We start from the raw sequence: 14428 nt of genomic DNA, 5'->3' as shown, positions 1-14428 counted from the left end.
TATCCAGAGTTGCTCAGAAAGGTCTGGGAATGTTCCAACTGTCGATTCCCAGGTAGACCTGGCCCTGGCCAGATCCTCACATCCCCAACCCTTCTGATGTAGACACAAGGCTGCATCTGTCTGCTGACAGCTTTAGGCTTTTAGAAAGCCTCCCAGACTAGGCCAGCGGCTCACAACCCTGCCAGCAAACTCCTGGTTGGCCCAAGTGAATTTTCTTTGGCCCATATGATGTGGTAAAGGCAACAAGGTACTCCCATCAGCAGCATACATACTAAAATTGAAACCACTCAGAGATCAGTGTGGGCCCTGTGCAAAGATCACACAAAGATTTGCTAAGTGTTCCATATTTTCACACACACACACATGCATGCACACATACACACATATAGGAGTATAAGTAAAGCTGGGGAAATCTGAATAAAATCAGTAGACTGTATCATTGTCAATATCTTGATTGTGATATTTGCAAAACTGTACTATTGAGAGAAATTGGGCAAAGTGTGCAACTAGTTGTGAATCTATTATTACATCACAGAGGATTATACCTTATGTAATTATACCAACATATTATCACAAAATATATTCATAATACTAGATTAAATCAATGAAATGTTCAATTTGAAAAAGGCAATTGTATTAATCTGTTCTCGCATTGCTATAAAGAACTACCTGAGACTGGGTAATTTATGAAGAAAAAAGGTTTAATTGACTCACAGTTCCACATGACTGGGGAGGCCGCAGGAAACTTACAATCATGGCAGAAGGCGAAGGTGAAACAATGCACATCTTCACACATCCAGAGCAGGAGAAAGACAGCAAAATGGAAGGTGCCACACATTTTTAAAACAACCATATCTCATGAGAACTCTTTCACAAAGCAGCACTAGAGGGATGGTGCTAAACTATTAGAAACCACTCCCATGATCCAATCACCTGCCACCGGGCCCCTCCTCCATCAATGGGGATTACAATTCTACATGAGATTTGGGTGAAGACCCAGAATTAAACTATATCAGCAAGGTAGCTAGGCAGGTATAATGCATGAGCATAATACAGAAAACCTACTTCACAATATATTCTATTTCCTTGGTCTCTTCACCTGAGACAGTGATCTCCTGGTCTAAAGCTTTCAATAATATATGCTGTCACCTGGCTGCTAAAGTATTATGTAAAATATAAAATACATGAAACAAAATATAAAATGTCTATTAAAACCATTGATCAAAGAATACAACACAACAGATACAACAAAAACAAAAACATCACCCTTCCCTGAACATTTACATGATAGCTAAGTGTTCAAGTGAACACTTCTTTTTTTTCTGGAAGACTCATCAGAAATGTAGTGAAATAAACAATTATCCACAGTCCACTGTCAGGCATTTACCCCTGATGAAAACTACTAAGCCAAAACTAACAGGAAAATGTTTTAATTATATTTTTGTAGCACAAAATAATTAAACTAAGGCAGGCAGAAAGAGTAAGAGGATCCACATAACCATAGTTTACATTACTTTAAATCTTGACAGATCCAGATGCTAAAAATGAACCCAGATCCTGCCAGTGCAGGTTTTGTTCCTTCTCAAACAGACACAGTATGTGCAACGTGTCCAACAAGGACATTGCTTGGGCTCTCGCTCCCTGATTGGTTATTCACAAGCACCATCATGTTTGAAATCATCCATTTCTGCAGATCTATGGCCAGCCCTCCCATCACAAAGGCTCACTGCAATTGCTCCTCAGCCCTCTTCGACCGGATATCTGGCTTCGTCTTTCCCTTTGACCCAGAATTCAGAAGAGCTTTTTCTGAGGTCCTCCTGCTGCTTCAGCTTCTCCTCCTGCTTGAGGAGTGCTTTGAAGTGCTCTTTATTTTGCAGGAGCCACTGCTTCTTGGCCTTCTTCACCCTCTGACTGTGCATTGTACTCAGAGCATCCAGGAGTTCAAGGATCTGACAGGAACAAAACCCGGCAAGCATCAGAATACTCTCACAGCCGCCGCACTGTCCCATCCTAGGCACCACGGCTGATGGAATCCAAGCTAGAGGCAACCCAGGATCCAAATGAATATTAACTCCTTATTACTATTATTATTAACTCAACTAACCAGCCATGCCTATGACTCCACATTAAAAATGCACAGGGCAGAGCAGGGCCAAGCAAAGGATGGGAAATAGACCCCAGCCCTGCCTCTCACTTCTAGTTCTAGTGCCGTGAATAACTCTGGCCATATCCCCTCCTGATCAAAACTGAGTTGCGGTAGAAACGCAAAGTATGCTGCCAAGAGTGTTATTTTCCTATCTAAACAGGCAGTCAATTGGTGATAGGACCTTTCTTTCACAAGGCCTGCATATGATATCTGGTCTCTGCCTCTCCTTCAGCACCTAGCCTGCCTTTGCTTGGGTCTTCAGCTTGTTCTTAAATGGCAAGGCTTTTGGAATGTGCAGTGAATTGAAATGTTTCTTATGCCTCAGGACTGGCTGAAAAGAAAAATAAAACCAAAACGGAGACGTATTTAAATTATGATCTATGTGTATTTGAAACTTCTGCATAAAACCTTCTCACTGGATTGACTTTTCCATAAGATCAGTAACACTAGAGTCAGCCGACTCTCAGAAATCAGGACTCAATCATCCATCAAATATGGACTGCCTCAGTGGACACCTATAATTCTAGGCAAACAGAGAAACAAATACAAATAACTTATACTTGCAACACTTCCAGAAAACCAAACGTGCCCATTTCTATAATATAGAACTATGAGGTCTCAACACAGCAGATGCATAGATCCAGTTTCCTCTAACAGAAAATTCAGGTCTTGTCTTTGGGCCACTGAGGTGATTATTTTTTTCATCCTAATGAGTATATAATCTAGCTTTTCATCTTGACTGTCAGCCTATCTGGATTTAAGAACATAGTTTTTCCTCCAATGAGCAGCCAACATGTCCTCATTCCTGGTTTTAATTAAGAGCTTTAACTTTATTTTGTTTCTGATGGCAGCCTGGCTTTAAAAAGTGAGGTTCAAACAGCAGACAAAGGCAAACACTCTACATTGAATTTTCAGGTTAATTTAAGTTTTATGTTTCGTTAATTAAGATGCTCAAAATTCTTAACTGCCTCAGAGACATTGTTAATAAGTTGAAAGTTGTGCCCTAGTCTTTTACCAAGGTCAACTATACAGATAACGTTTCTCCTGTGCCTTAAATTTATCATTAAGGACATCATCCACAATAATATTTCATATTACCTGTTTAGGAACTCATATTGCTTCAGATTTAAAGAATTCAGAGAAATCTCCTTCTCACAAAAAAATGTGGCATCGCAAGCTGGACAATGGGCACCACATCCTAAGTACATTTAAATAAAAATTTATGGAAGGTGCTCCAAAATTTCATTAACAATTTTATAGAAAGAGTAATGCCTTCAAGACTTCTGTTTCTAGCAAAAGGGCAGACTAATAACTTGAACCACCATCTTATTACAAAACAACTGAATATCCTAGATTAAAGTAAACAAATCTTTTCAAATACAGTCTTAAGCTGTGAAGAATGAATGAATATAAAATATAATGAATATTTTAAAAGACCAAAATCTAAATGAAAATGGAAATCCATTCAGCCAGCCTATATGTTTTAACTGGAAAGTTTAATTCATTTACAAAGTTATTATTGATATGTGAGGGCTTATTTCTTTCAATGTATTAATTGGTTATTTTCTCTATCCCTTGTTCTTTTCTTTCTCTCTTTTTGCTTACCATTGTGGTTTGGTGGGTTTCTGTAGTGGTAACATTTGAGTCTTTTCTTTTTCTTATTTGTGTGTTTGCTCTACCAGTGTGTTTTATATTTTGTGGATTTGTAGGTGTAGAATTTCTCTGCCCATTAGTAATGACCCTAAAGCTCCTAGAACAGAGTGTGGATGGGCTGCATGTGGTGTCATGCTTATCTTCACTCAGCCCACAGGGGAGAACCAATACCACCAATTTTGTAGCTATCCTGTAGACGAGCTTGTCAGTCTGACCAGTTGGTGGTAGGAAGACGTCCAGAGCTCCCAGCAGCATGTTTGCCCTGGCATTGCCATCTCTAAGGGTGACTTTCCATCCTGGAACCAAGGCCTATGAGCTCCTGGCTCCAGCATGCTGTTGCCATTTCAAACAGAAGCTACCACAAATGCTACGTGCCAGGGTTGTATGCAGTTTTCTCAGTGTAGGTGCTGACTTCCTTCACAGTTTCTTCATGTCTCTTCTGGCTGGAGAGTGGCTCCATGGAATCCATTTTGTTGACACAACAATTAGTTGTTTCACACCCAGCGTGTGAGCCAGAAGTTCGGGCTCATAGGTCTGCCCATTCTTGGAGATACCAGATTCAAATTCGCAGCAACAATCAGAATAGCGCAGCCAGTCTGAAATGAGCCTATATTCATGTTGCTGATACAGTCTCTATGGCCTGAAGCATCAACGATAGTCACTAGTACTTGCTGGTCTCAAATTTCTAAAGGGAGACATCAAGGTGGTACCACATTCACACTCAGCTTTCAGTTTATCCAAGACACAGGCACACTGAAGAGTCTGTTCCCAACTGAGCAGCCTCCTCCTCACATTTTCAGTGATTCTTTTGTCCAGGCCACCACCAGTGTAGATCAGATGGCCAGGCATGGTGGAATTCCCAGATCTACATGGACATTGATGACAGTGTTGATATGAGTCCTTTCCTTTCCCATTTTGGCTTTTAGGGGTAGTTTTCATGACACCTATGTTCTGTTGGCAAACCCATTGTGAAAAAGTCCTACCATATATGGTACACATGTTCTTAAAGAATTTTTGTTGTTCTTGGTTTTTAGGCCTCATTGACAGGTTTTCAGATATGTGTTTAAAGCAGACATCTAAGTGTGTTTCTTGAGGGATGTGCTATTTGCTGTTGTCTTTCAGGGAATGGAGCTTTTCTCAGAAAAAGAACTCTGTATCCAAGTGTTTAGAAAATGCTTTTGAATGTTGTTTCTTACCTTTGCTTTTGAGGCCTCAGTTTTATAGAATTACACATACAGGTGTAACAAATCAAATTAAGAATGTTTCTTTAGTGCTGCATTATTTGCTCTGTTTTTGAGACAGCATCTCACTCTGTCACCTGGGCTGGAGTGCAGTAGTGTGAGCATGGCTTACTGTAGCCTCGACCTCCCAGGCCTATGCCCTTTTTTTGTAAAGATAGAGTCTTTTTTTTTTTTTTTGTAAAGATAGGTACGTTTTTCCTGCTGGATGGAAACTACAATTGCATACTCTGTCTAAAAGGCACAGAGTGCCCTGTGTCCCTAAGCCAGGCATATTCCTTGTGCCAGGATAGACCAGTGTTTAGTTGCCCAGACTAGGCTGACAAGTGTATGGTCATGCAAGCCATAAAGATCCCCTTGACTTCTTGTAATAGAAGCTCATAGATGTTGCACCTAAATAGAACTTTAATGGGAGACCAATCCATATTACCAAGTCCATTAGGCTTTTGCAGCCCACATTCACCCTGAAACAGCCAGTTGACACTCTCTACTTTCTCCTGGAGTGAGAGCTCAAGTTCATTGAAACGCCAAAGGGACAAATGGCTCCGCTATCCCGAGTGCAATTTACAGCTGCGTCCTCACACAAGACCAGAGAACAACACTTGGCAATGTCTAATTGTTTTAGAATCATTGCTGTCAAGAAACAGTGTAGTGCTGTCACTCTGGACTGTGTCAACAAGACAAAACATGAGTAAAGACAAAACTAGGAATATATATATATACACACACAAACACACACACAAAGTTGCATAATTTTATGTATATACAAATAAGTATGACACCTACATAAATATGTAAGTAAATACAAATCAAAATATAGATATTAATACATATAAATTTCTAACACTGTCTGCCAGCATGTAATGGTGTTTCTCCATGCAGGTGAAAATAAAATGTATTTATTGATAGATAGATAGATAAATATGATATAAAAAATAGATAACTATATATTTATTAAAATATATATTCTATATAATTACATGTACATATATAAATAGATATATAGGATTATACATATAAACATAAATAAAGATGAGTAATAAAAACAACCCAACTCACACACACACACACATACACAATTACATAAGCACACACATACATTATATTTATACCAGTGGCTGTTAGGCCCTTTTGGAACATACTGGCAGTGAAGAAGCCAAAGAAGATACTGGAGCCTTTTCCTCCCTGTTCCATCTCACTCGAAATGGGTAGAAAACACCTAACCACAGACCTTTAACCATATCCAGTCCAGAGGCCATCATCCTCCAGGGGGAAAGCTGTCTACTTCTCCAAGTCAAGATTGGTGCTCATCTGAGGTGTACATCTGAGATGGGCCCATGCAATGGTGCCCCAGTTTGGTGGGCATTAAAGAGGATCTTTGTGAAGAGATAGAAAGTCTAGGTCTTAAACCTCAGGCTATGCTGCAAGCAGTGAGAGTGTGGCTGCTGTAAGATGCTGCAGGAGTGAGGAGCAGCCAGGCCAGAGTTGCACTGCACTCAGGTCCATTGGGTGTTTTGCAGGCCAGGAAAATGACTCCAGAGCCTGAAGACCATACAGTCTAGAGCAGGCTTTGATGGCCAGTTCCAGATGGCTCTAGACAGGCTAACAGGGTAGGCCTGAAGAACACCCGGATAAGAGACCCTAGGAGTCATGTGCCTGCAATCTTTTCCACACGTTTGAGAAGTGTGGGAAACAGGGAACTGGGTGTTGGCAAACCCTTCTGGAAGTCAAAGTAGAGGTAATGATGAAAACCAGGCAAGAGGCAGAGTGCTGGACCCTGTCTCCTCAGGTAGATGGATAATGTGTGCTGCCAAACTTGGGCTAAATTTGTGGGGGAGGCATGTTTCTCCTGGCCAATGTGAGCTATGCATGCCCAAATCCCAAAGCGATAGGGTGTCATGAAGCTCCGTGCCAGAAAACTGGCCTTGGGCATCACTGGGTGATATCTAGCTGGCCTTAAGGCACCACAATGGACTGATGAGTGTGTGGCTGCACAAACAAAAAATGACCCTTTTACTTTTTTTCTTTGAAACTCAGAGAGATTGTGACCACTCAGGATCTGAATGGAAGCCCAGCTAATATGATCGGTCCATTAGGTTTGGCTGCCCCCATGAGTTGTAAAACAGCATCAATTCTCTGCCTTCTCCTAGAGCAGGTGCTTACCCTCACCAAAACAGCAAGGGAATGGATGACTTCAACACTCTGAGTCCCCTGAGTCCTATGTGCAGCTGCGTGCTAACACCAGATTAGAGCAGCAACACTCAGAGGGAGTCTCAGTGCTTTGGTCATTCTACATATAATTTTCTGGTGCTGTTTGTCAGCTGCGGCAGTATTTTTCCATGCAGGTGATAAGAAAATACACCTGCACACATATATATTTAAATGAATAAATATAGGTATTAATCAAATCACATTTGTAAAAATAAAAATATATATTCAACATAAATATACATTTTTAAAAATAACCAAAATACCACACACACACACACACACAGATGCACTTACATGTATACCAGAGGATACTGGGCAATTTTAACACTTGGTGACAACAAAATGAGCCAAATGGACCACAGTGATCTTTCCCTGCTATTCCATGCAACTCTTCAGGGATGGCAAACACCTGGCTTGAAAACTTTCGACTTACCCAGTCCGAAGGCCACCGCCCTCCGTTGTGAAAGCTGAGTCCTTCTGATCCAGTCACTCAGGATTGATGCTCATATGTTTTACACATAAGGTTGATGTGTAAGATTGTGTCCCAGTTTGGGTGAGTGTTGATGAGGCTTTCCATGGAGAGGAAAAAAGGCCAAGTCTTTGGCATTAGGATACACTGCCTGGACACATCTCCACCTCATAAAAACACCAAGGGGGCAAATTGCTCTGACACCATCAGTACTATGTATAGCTGTGTCCTAACACTCGACTCGATGCTTTTATACTTTTTAGACAAAACACAATACATTTTAGAAGAAAAAACAGGAAAAATGGTGTCTGGCTAGGGGCAGTAAATTTTAGGAGAGTCACTAGGAGATACATGGTAAGGTTAAAACCAGAGGAGAATCAAAGCTATTTTGGTAAGCATATTTATGCAGGTCCATTGCAGCCCCTAGTTCCCATTACGGTGATAAAGGCTACTTTCTCACCCTGGTGTGGAAAGTGTTGGAAAACACTGGAGAAGCTCCAATGTTTTCAAATAAAAATAATCTATATGCCAATCTGGCATAGTTGAGGATGGTACATCCTTCTTTATTTTCTTCATCTGAGACTTCACTAGATGTTTCAAGCATTAAAAGTTGGGTTGCAGGCTTTGGAGAGAAAAGTCAGGTTAACTGTTGTGTTACAGGGGATCTGTAAAGGGAGAAAAGGTCACAGATTAGGACGAGAAAGAGTAGACAGAAAAGGACAAATCTAAGCACAACTCCCCACACTCCATTAAATCAGCCTTCTATGTCTGGAAATAGGTCTGTCCAATAAAACAGTTTAGCCTTATTTCTTTAATAAACAACATTTATCTTGCCTTTTTAAAAAGTATAGGCTAATTGTGCAGAAGGATATACATGGTAGCAGCGTTCTTCACCAGGGATCTCACAGGCTCCTCCCTGTTGAGCAAGCACAACAGAGGCTACTATTAACTTCTTTTTTTATTTTATTTTATTTTATTTTTTATTTATTTATTTTTTCCCCATTTATTTATTTTATTGCATTTTAGGTTTTGGGGTACATGTGAAGAACATGCAAAATTGTTGCATAGGTACACACGTGGCAGTGTGATTTGCTGCCTTCCTCCCCATCACCTACATTTGGCATTTCTCCCCTTGCTATCTCTCCCCAGCTCCCCACCCCCCAGTGTCCCTCCCCTATTTCCCCCCAACTGACCCTTCTGATTGTAGTTTTCAGTGATCTCAGTGTTTCCATAATAATACTGAACTCTTGTTCTATTACTACAGAAAGACTCAGTACTGCCTTTTTAATCTCATAAACTCTGTAAAATGTCTGGGAGATAAGCTGTCAACATTGCATAAAACTTGGAGTTGTGATACACAAGTGGGTTTTTAATATTACATCTAGCGCGTTTGTGTGGTAGTAGCTTATGAACCAAGAAGCCCAAGCATGTAATTTGGCCAGCACTTGAGTACCTGGTGACAGAGGTATTAGGTATCGGCATCCACATTGCTCCAATCATCTAGGTGGGGCTGTTTTATGCACCTTGCCTCCAAAGATGAAAAGATCAGGACCATTTACAAGTAAGGTCAGAGTGGGACTTGCGATTCCCAGGCTGGGGTTTGTTGCTGTGCCTTGTCTTCTATCATAGTGACATCTGTGTATCTTTATCCTCCACACATCTCTGGCAGTCCATAGGAACAGAACTGGCTGCTAAATATCTGATAGAGAAGGACTTTAATTTTGTTTTGGTAGTTATAGGGCTTAATTTTGTCACTGGCCAAGTTAGTCCAGAATTCTGATCTATCCACAGGGCAAGTGGAGCATAAAAATCCAGACATTAAATGGAATTTGAAAAAAGTCTGTCTAGACACCAGACTTAAATGGCTGGTAGCATTACCTCTAGCCCCTATAGAAATTTAGAATACTCAGAATAAAAGATATGGATTACCCATTTTGAAATAGTGTTTGGGCTCCTGGGTTGGATGAGCACTATGGGGACCTATAAACAATTTGATGCTATGACTAGCTGTATGCAGGCACTAATATATTTGGAGTTCATCATCAACAGGTGAAAAAACTGACAAGATTTGTCATGCTCTTTGACCAGGAGATGATGTGTACACAAAGGCTTTTGGAAGAAGGCAAGTTAATTTTGTAACTGGCCAACTTAGTCCAGAATTCTGATCTATCCGCATGTGATCTTTGGGACCTGCTGGCAACATAAGGAAAGGAAGTAAGCTTCTTCTGACTTGGGAGCCCTCTGTAAGATTTGGTAATTTGGCAAATGTTTGTATCATGCGAGTTAGATCAGGACTGTTTTTGACCTTTGTGAGAGGCGTAAGGTTGCCAACGATGGAATCAAAGCACAGGGTTGATTGCAACACCTCACTGGTTTGTTACCTAAGACAAAGTCCAGCATCATTCCTGCTTTAATGTAGAAGGAAAAAAATATCTTAATGACTTTATCAGAGCAGAGACAGTCCTTGAGCTCTCATAAAGATTTCTCTGTGTCTAATTGATTCATCTAAAAGACAAATAGCATGATACTCTTTTCTCATGGCATACGTCTATTTTCTGGGCTTTATTCTATCAGACACTTACATTGGCAGCAACAAAAATAAGTTCAGATTCTTTTGAATAACCTAGATGTTGCTTAACCGGTGATCAGTTTGATTAATTACCATAGCCAGCGTTTTAAAGACTAACGTAAAATGGTGCCAGGTCTGTGTCCAACCAGTTGGAAAAATAGTAAGTGTAATTAAAGGAAATAGTAAGTGTTAATTAATTACAATTTGAAAAAACATCTATACTGGAGGATTATAGAGAGAATAGGATAGACTGAGACAGTCTCTAGTCAGCTTTTTAACAGGCCATCAACAGACAAGAAAAAAAATTGTCAACCAAAAAAAGAAGAGGTTTTGTTTTTTTTTTAAAAAAAAGCTTTTTAAGGTAGAGTAGTACAGAGTCCTAAAAGTGGGAGAACATAGGTGGAAGTAAACTTTCTTGATCTGTGGTCTTGGGAAAGCTGTCTATTTTGAAGAAATACCATCTGCTTCTGGGGCATGGAAATTGACCCTGAAAATCTTACTAAAAGGTCACCTGTAGGGGTGATTTTTCAATTATCTTGAGAGTGCTACGCAGGATCTAAGATAATTGGTGAGACTTGCATGAACAAGGAGTTTTATTTTACTTTGATGGTAGCGTAAGTAGTCAGCAGTACTTATCATGGACCTTCCCAGTGAGGTGACAGTGACTGTCTTCTTCCGAAAGCCTTTGTGTACACATCATCTCCTGGTCAGAGAGCATGGCAAATCTTGTCAGTTTTTTTACCTATTGATGATGAACTCCAAATACATTAGTGCCTGTGTATAGCTAGTCATGGCATCAAATTGTCTATAGGTCCCCATAGTGCTCATCCAACCCAGGAGCCCAAACACTACTTCAAAATGGGTAATCCATGTCTTTTATTCTGAGTATTCTAAATTTCTATAGGGGCCAGAGGTAATGCTACCAGCCATTTAAGTCTGGTGTCTAAACAGGCTTTTTCAAATACCGTTTAATGTCTGGATTTTTATGCTCCACTTGCCCTGGGGATTGGGGATGGCATGGGGTATAAAATTTGGAATACCCTAGAGTTATTGCAGGCACGTAGTTTATGCTGTAAAATGAGTTCCTGGCAGATGGCACCATTGCACTCCAGCCTGGGCGATACAGCAAGACTCTCTGTCTAAAAAAAAAAAAAAGAAAGAAAAAAAAAAAAGAAACAAAGAAACAAAGAAAAGAGTTCCTTGGTCTGATAATCCATAAAAGGATGCCAAAGCAATGAAAAATCTGTTACGAATGTTTTCACCACATTGTGGCATCAGAACAGCTAGTGGGACAGCATTCAGTCCATTCACTGAACACAAAGACAATAACCAAACTGAGAATAACCTAAAGCTGGAGGTCAATCTATGAAATCTACTTGGAGGGCTGCAAGGGCAAGTGTGAGCCTCTGAAGAAGGTTGCTTTCCTCCAGAGCTTTGGTGAAATTTGCAAATAATGCACTGGGAAATAATTTAGTCAAAAACTTTGTTAATCCTAGGAGAAAACCAATTGCTGTTTAGTTCTTAACTGACCCCTATCTGCAAGCCAAAAGGTTAAAAGAAAGGGGCCATGGAAAGTCTATCTTTGGAGCATATGCTTGATTATTAATAATATTAGGAATAAAGACAACTTAATAAATTGGGTGGAAAATGGACAAAGGGGTTCACTTTGGGCTGTGTATTTGGCAGCCTTGTGTTCCCTATCATTCCCTAAAGATATAATATTAGTCTTCCTATTGTGGGCCAGAAAACGAACAATAGCAATTTTAGTAGGAAGATGAATAGCATGTTTACTACAGGCAGCAATTATACATCCATTAGCAACAGGAGTGCCAGCAGAGGTTAAGAATCTACAGGCTTCCTACGTTGTGCCTGTGCAATATGAAAGACTCTGAAAACGTATCTGGAATCAGTATAAATAATGGCAGTTTTTCCTTTTGTCAGTGTGCAAACTCTAATATAAGCTTTAAATTCAGCAGATTGACCTGATACAAGGCAAAGGGTACGTCTCAAGGACTTCATGCAGGGAAACTATGGCGTAGCCAGTTTTATTTCTACTTTATGATGGCTCTCATAAATGAAATTTTAAGATTTTATTTATGAGATGAATTTTTAAGATTTTCATTTATAAGATTTATGAAAATCTTAAAATTTCATTTATGAGAGCCATCATAAAATAGAAACCTGGGTTTGTTACAAGCAGTTAGATAAGACAATGAGTGGGGCAGGAGAGGGTTCCCCCACAGTCAATAGAAATGTCAGGTGATGGTCTCATGATTGTCACACTGCCTCTCTAAAAATGATAATTTGGCAGCCAAGGAGAGGCCATTTCCTGATAGTCTACACCTGTTAACATCAAAATATTAATTGGATGTAGACCTCAGTGAGAAGAAACTTCCTGGGCATGCTCGTTAAGAGACAAAAATAACGAAGTATCTTCTGGACACACTCCACCAGAAAAAGGAAGAAAGCCTCAGATGGGCATGTGTATTACTCCCAAAACACACTGAGCTGTTCAGTTCCAAAGGGTACAGAAAGCACTGAGCATACGGGAAGCCCACCCTATGGGAAGAATCACAGGAAGGAGGCAAGCCCGTAAAGTCCAAAGATCAATGGACTTGGCTGGGCCAAGTGCCTTCCAGGCTGGGAGAGCTCCCCACAGAGGAAGCAGCTCTGTGCAGGAGCAGAGAGCAGAGCCCGTGCCGCCTACCCTGCTCCCCAACAACCTCCGCCTCCCGGGCACGTGGGCCTGGGGTGGGACCCAGCCTCACCCTGCGTGGTGCAGACCCCCTCAAAAGCCACTCCCCAGGTGCCAAGCTCCCAGCTCACCCTCCTCAGCCAGCAGGCTCGCCAGGGGGATGAGGACCCCAAGCCCTGGCAGGACCCACCCCATAAGGCCCCCCTCACAGGCTACTTCCGCCTGTATGGTGCTGCCTCTGCACCATGCCATGCCGGGAGCTTCAAGGACAAGAGGGAGGTGCCCCACCTGGACACCGGCTTCTGCTCAGCAGGTCAGTTCTGGATTCTGCCTTCTGTTTGCAAGGCAGAATGGCCTTGACTCTGACCTTGCTGATTGGGTGCTTATCAAACACTAACAGAGGCTGATGTTAGGGAGCTGACAGCAGCCCAGGCAGCGAGTCCAGGCACCTGTCAAGGGGTAAGCCTCAGGAAAGCCACATCGGGGTGTAGCCAGGCCTTACCAGGCCCCAGCTCTGGGAACTCCATGTTCTCTGGGTTCAGCTGGGGAAATCAGGATATGTAGAGAAAGTTCAAAGGCAACCTTGATTGTTCAACCCAGAGCTGCCAGAAAAGACAGAGGGATGATGGGGCTGGGAATCACCAGTTCTGAGGATAAAAGAAAAAGAAACGAGCAGTTTTAAAGGGAATAGTAAGAATGCTGGCAGGTACATGGGAGGCCTTTCCTGGGAGCAGTCAGGAGCCTGGGCCCAGAAAACACCAGGCCGGGGACAGCCCAGATTTGTTATGCACAGGCTGTGTGGTATCAGCAAGGTCCTTCACCTCTCTGAGCCTCATTTTTACACTAGAGGCAGTGATGACCTTTGCCTGGTAACCAGGGGTGGTGGCAGCTCCTGCACTCCCAGGCCCATGGGAGGATCAGGTGTGGCCAAGGCCTGAGAAGTATTTGCTGCTTTTCTTGTCACTGCTTCCCTTGTCACTGCTCTCTTCCTAGTTCTCAGCCTGTGTCTTTGGTGCCCTGCAGGACACTTCTGCCCCAACAGAGCCACACACCCCATCCCATGCCAGCCGGGTATGTTTGGCCCCCAGTCAGGCCAGGATGAAGCCGCAGACTGTACTCCTTGTCCAGCAGGCAAGGCCTGTACCCAGACTGGGCTGACAAAGCCTGACGCACCGTGCTCACCGGGGTAAGTGCCCACCACTTCTCAATGATGAGTGTCCCGATGTGGGCCAAAGCCGTTCCCCTAACACCATTAGAGAGTCAGCCCCTGGTCAAGGCCAGGCTTCTCCCAGCCTCGGACCCTCTCAGGGTTCAGAGAGGGCTGCGCCTTCCGATCAAGGCTCTGTCTCAGCCAGCCTGAGACTCCAGGACTTGTCCCCAAGCACCGAGGCCCAACACTGTCTCAGGTCCATCCATGCTCAGGAGGCATCTAGGGAGCTGTCTTCCA

At 42.1% G+C, this 14428-nt stretch overlaps 1 non-coding gene across 1 annotated transcript; it reads left to right on the top strand.

Annotated features, from left to right (window-relative positions):
* The first annotated feature begins 247 nt into the window (after positions 1–247).
* On the top strand, positions 248–351 carry LOC116539865. Its single transcript, XR_004264223.1, has one exon. It is a non-coding gene; the product is annotated as a U6 spliceosomal RNA (small nuclear RNA).
* Positions 352–14428: the final 14077 nt, after the last annotated feature.

This window comes from Sapajus apella, unplaced genomic scaffold, assembly GCF_009761245.1.
Source record: "Sapajus apella isolate SASKATOON/1434 unplaced genomic scaffold, GSC_monkey_1.0 scaffold134, whole genome shotgun sequence".
Classification (NCBI taxonomy): Eukaryota; Metazoa; Chordata; class Mammalia; order Primates; family Cebidae; genus Sapajus; species Sapajus apella.
This window is presented reverse-complemented; position numbering and strand designations above follow the sequence as displayed.